The sequence below is a fragment of the Portunus trituberculatus genome, chromosome 12 (assembly GCF_017591435.1).
Source record: "Portunus trituberculatus isolate SZX2019 chromosome 12, ASM1759143v1, whole genome shotgun sequence".
Taxonomy (NCBI): Eukaryota; Metazoa; Arthropoda; class Malacostraca; order Decapoda; family Portunidae; genus Portunus; species Portunus trituberculatus.
The window spans coordinates 7,144,839-7,150,211 of record NC_059266.1 but is presented as its reverse complement, the minus strand read 5'-3'; the positions used below and the strand labels follow the sequence as shown (position 1 = coordinate 7,150,211).

At 42.0% G+C, this 5,373-nt stretch overlaps 1 long non-coding RNA gene across 1 annotated transcript in view; it reads left to right on the top strand.

Annotated features, from left to right (window-relative positions):
• The first annotated feature begins 5,048 nt into the window (after positions 1 to 5,048).
• The window catches only part of LOC123502735, an 8,752-nt gene continuing 8,427 nt past the window's right edge, over positions 5,049 to 5,373 (top strand). The window contains exon 1 of the long non-coding RNA XR_006674209.1: positions 5,049 to 5,087. This is a non-coding gene — a long non-coding RNA (uncharacterized LOC123502735). The remainder of the gene's footprint in view (positions 5,088 to 5,373) is intronic.

Genomic DNA, 5,373 nt, shown 5'->3' with positions numbered 1-5,373 from the left:
TAGCGCCTTGTTTTCACTCGACATGTTTCCACTTTTATCGTCGTTCGTGGAGTGGCTGGCGAGAACAAATCGAAGGTTCCTCGCAATTCTTTTACCTTGATTTTTGGGTTTGATTAGGCGATTTTACTGACATTAGGAAGGGTCTATGGAGGTCAAAAGATTAATGGCTGGAGTCTTCACTATTTTAATCCCCCACATAAGTTTATGAAGCTGTATAAAATCACCAAATAGCACAATGCATAAGGAAACGCGTCTTGGTACTGAAGGGGTTATGTCAACGCACACCCTAAATAGCTTTTTTACTAGTTAACCCCAATGAAGAAGTGTATGCAAGTCACTGTGTGTGCTTGAGATCTTACTGAAAACAATCCCTACACATCAAATTTTTTTCACCTATTACATATTTCTCTCTCTCTCTCTCTCTCTCTCTCTCTCTCTCTCTCTCTCTCTCTCTCTCTCTCTCTCTCTCTCTCTCTCTCTCTCTCTCTCTCTCTCTCTCTCTCTCTCTCTCTCTCTCTCATAATCCTAATTTAACATTCCTCTTAGCTCTTCACAACAGACAGATGAGTAAGTCGGAGTAAATGAGTGGAGAGATTTGGTAAAGCTTCTAGATGGTAAGTGTGTGTGTGTGTGTGTGTTGGTTACCTGGGCAACGCTCCCCAGGTGAACCAAGCTACAGTGGTCTCCTCACTACCCACTCCACTAGTTTAGCTCTCCCGTCTCGTCTCTACCTCACTCATAATTCACTGGGGTCTACGTGTCTCCCTGGCTGGCTGGCTGACGTGTTGCGTTCTTGCCTTGCCTCTCCTCCCTCACTGCAAGTGCCAAGTGAAGGTAATGTAATATCCCAAACTGTCTTAATCCCTTCTATATCATGACGCGTTTCCATATCCATTGTGTCTAACTATTTAACGACTTTATGCAGCTTCAGAAACTCATGTGGGGGGATTGAAATAGTGAAAACTGTGGCCATTAAAATTCTGAACGCCTTAGACCTTTCCTAATCTCTCTCTCTCTCTCTCTCTCTGCTGTTATACACTTTTCAACACATTCCTTAAAAACACACACACACACACACACACACACACACACACACACACACACACATATATATATATATATATATATATATATATATATATATATATATATATATATATATATATATATATATAATACACACTTTTTGTTGTACTGTCCTTTTTTTTTTAAAGCAAGTCTGTCCTTTTTTTCATGTGTAGTGTCTGGCAACCCTGGCCCACGCAGTAACCGCAGTGCAAGCGTCGGGGGAAGATAGATGTCCTCTGATCCCGTGCAACCTCGCATTTCTTACCTCCGTGAAGATTGCAGTACTCTACCGAGGAACAATGGAGTAGGTGAGGGAGGGGTGGATCTCTGGGCGCAGTAGCGGTTCTTCTCTAGAATCACTGCTCCACGCCGATCTGTATAATACGTATAGCACAGTGCAGTATATGTAACGTGTTTACCGTCAGTGAGAGTTTTGGTGAGTGCTCGGCCTTAGTGTGTCGTACACAAGCCTTCAAATGTGCGGTGTTCGGCGAGTTTTCTCTAAGTCCAGCAAGCTGCGGCGAGCCACGGAGCTCCATCACACTCGGAAATGAGCAGTACACTGACTTGCATTTACTTATAGCTGGGGTTTGTGGGTAACTGCTGAATAGGATTCTTATTGTGTCTATAGTTCTTTTGTCCAATGACGTGCCACCACCTCTTAAACACCACGTGCTGCGCCAATGGGAATTTGCTATATGTATTCGTAGGCGGGGCACAGCTGGGCAGACAGGTGCGCAGTTCAGCCATGACCACCAGTGACTAGGGATGGCAGTTTTGGTCCAAGTAGTACTCGGTTTACTCGGTTTTTGGATTTGAGTGAGTACTACTCGGTTTACTTGGTTTTCATAATTTAATTACATGTTCAATTTATGCGTTGAAAATGTAATACAGGCCTTCAAACTAAAGACTAAAGATTTTGTTTCGGTATTTTGTTGGTGAAGGCGGCGGTGCAAGCCGCACAACCACCCAGACATTAATGGAATAGTCCAATTCCTAAGAACAAGCCTAACAGTGCCAACAGTCCAACACACGGGCTTGGGTGAAGGAAAGAGAGACCTGTACGAGTACACGACGAGTAGGCTTACTCGGTCAGTTCACAGTTGGCAGTTAGTAGTGGTGGGCAAGTACCGCTAATTTCAGTACCGGTACGTACCGGTGCAAAAGAAACCGTCACCGATACTACCGTTACTGTACCGGTACACACACACACACACACACACACACACACACACACACACACACGTGTGTGTGTGTGTGTGTGTGTGTGTGTGTGTGTTGGAAATTGCCAATTTAAATATCTAGCATTTATCATTTCTATCTACATAAAGCAAATCACACAGCTTTCATAAATATTTTTGTAAAAAAATAAATAAAATAAATATATAAATAAGACACACGGCCGTCTTCATAATATTGTGGTTCCCTTTTAAAACTGATGGGAAATACCTGAATTATAGCAAACTAACATGAAAAATAATTCGTAATGGTATGAATTGAGTGGTATGCAGCAGCAGCAGCAGTAGTAGTAGAAGTAGAAATGCAATGGTAAAATCCCGGCCAACTGCAGTGTTACTGCACCGCCAGACGCCAGTCCGCCAGACCGCCACCCGTCTCGGCCACCGATCCGCCGAGTGGTGCCGACACATTATTCATTCTTAGCGGTACGAAGCAGCAGAGTCCCGACACAGAGGCTAGACGGTACAAGCGTCAAGCGGTACCGGAAATGATGCCGGCACATTCAGTCGTACCAGTACAGAAGCGTCTTGCCGAGCTACCGCGGCTCGGCCGGCGGAATGAGGCAGCGGGCCAGTGGCACGCGCTGCTGGTACCGCGGTACCGACTACTGAGTGGCGGTACTGGTACTGAGTGTGCCGCGCGGCCAGCGCAGCACACTCAGTACCAGTACCAGTAGGAGCGTACCGAGACTACCGAGACGTTAATGGTACTGACACCTTACCGGGACGGGAGTCCCACGTGGCCGGAAACTGAAGAAAGAGTGGTATCACTGAGTCAGTTATCAATGAGTATTGACCATTGACCACAATTATTTTGTTTTTATCATGAGTACATGCATACATACATACATACATACTACATACACAAGAAGATAATCAATATGATGAAAATTTGGTAATGCATTATATATATCAGAGAGAGACAGACATAAAATGATGCAGCACTATGCCACGAGAGAGAGAGAGAGAGAGAGAGAGAGAGAGAGAGAGAGAGAGAGATATGGATGGAGGGTGGGGGTGACGGACATCTCTCTCTCTCTCTCTCTCTCTCTCTCTCTCTCTCTCTCTCTCTCTCTCATCAATGGGGAGATTGGAAGGAAAGTGAAGGCGCGAAAAGGAGGCAACTCTATTGGTCGAAGTGGAATAAAACAGGGTCAAGTAATGACATGACCTTTAGGAGAGAGAGAGAGAGAGAGAGAGAGAGAGAGAGAGAGAGAGAGAGAGAGAGAGAAAGGAATGAGAGGGAAGTGGATGGAGAAGGGGTAAGGAGTTATAGGAAGAAGAGAGGAGGAGGAGGAGTAAGGAGGTAGAGGCAGGGAGGGTGGAGACCCGTGACGCTGAGCCCCGCTATGATAAGCTTCTGGCATTCTATATCCATTATACTATTACTTTTCCCTATTTTAGTTATATCAAGAAAGAAATTATCTGCTAATGTCAACTACAAGTGCATGCACGTAATTCACATTGTCATATTATATTCCAGAAGAAAGATGCTAGACATTAATTAGATAGGATAAACAGAGATAGTGAAAAGATTAGGAAAGATTTCCAGGTGCAAATAGGAGAGAATAAGATTAGGATTCCAAATAAGGAGACAGCATCTAGGAAGGTAGCAGGACTTAAATGTGTTTATGTAAATGCCAGGAGTCTTAGGAACAAGAAGGACGAGTTATCTAGTTATATAGTTGAGGAGGACTTAGATGTTGTATGTGTCACAGAGGCATGGGTAAATGAGGAAAAGTTTAGGGAAAATAGGAAAGAATATGAAGTAGATGGATACATTATGTATTTACACCAGAGAATTGGTAGGATAGGTGGAGTAGTAGTTATTTATGTAAAAAATCCTTCATTTCCAGTCAGGTTAATGGTATTAAGGTAGATAACAGAGTAGAGTCCTTATGGCTGGGTGTTAGAGTAAACAAAAGTAAGGTTATTAGAGTAGGAGCTTTTTATAAACCACCTAACCAGTCAGCAGATGTAGACAACCTTATGGTATAGAGATAGATTAAAGGAATTAAACATGTTTTCATTTGAGAGGAGATGTATAAGAGGGGATATGATAGTTATTTAAAATGTTCTCAGATACAAACTACATAGATGTGAGATCTTTCTTTACCTTAAAGGAGGAAATAGGACTAGAAATCATGGCAGGAAGATTAGAAAGCAAGGCTGCAGGTTATATATAAGAAAATATTTCTTTAGTCATAGGGTGGTAGACTTCTGGAATGCATTACCAGAGACGGTTGAAAATAGCACTAGTTTGACAATGTTTAAAAACAGATTAGATAACCACTTATATTTATTAGATTTATAATTATGTATAGCACTGCATGATAGTTTTTATAAGAAATTTACTATAGTTAAACAAGACATGATCCTCATGTATGGGGACCACAAATTGTAGAGGATTTCGCTGCAGGACTTAGCCCTGTTAATGGGCCAAATATTTAGAATTAGTATATAATGTATTGTGTACTTGTAAGTATATTTTTAAGTACTGATGACGAGATCGCTGTGCGACTGATACAGGATAACCTAGATGGGCCCTGGTGGCCCTTTGTTATCCTATTATTTATGTTGTTATGTTATGAAGCCAAGCCACAATACTTAATTCACCCTCCATTTCCTCAATATTTTGCCTAATATCTAATGTTTTGATGTGTTTCTAGGCTCAGACGTGAAGACGGAAGTAATAGAAGAAAGGAGAAATAAAGGAGGAGGACGAAGAATAAACGAGAAATAGAGGCGGAATAGGAGAAGGAGCTAAGGTGGAATATTTAGGTAAGTGTCCCTTTTAATCTTAATGTTCTTTATAATGCATAATGTTGGTCTGGGGTATATTTGGGGTGTTTTAAGTGTGTTTTGTGGGTGATGTATGTATATTTTGGGTGTATTTCGTGTGCTTTTAGTGTGTTTTAAGTCTCTTACAGAGGTGTATTTGACGTGCCTTGAGTGTGGTGTGGAGGTGTGTTTGAGTATCTGTATGTTTTGAGTGTGTTTTGGGGGCATTTTGAGGTGTTGCATGGTGTTTATAGTGTTTCAAGTTACGTATTTTGGTGTGTACCTA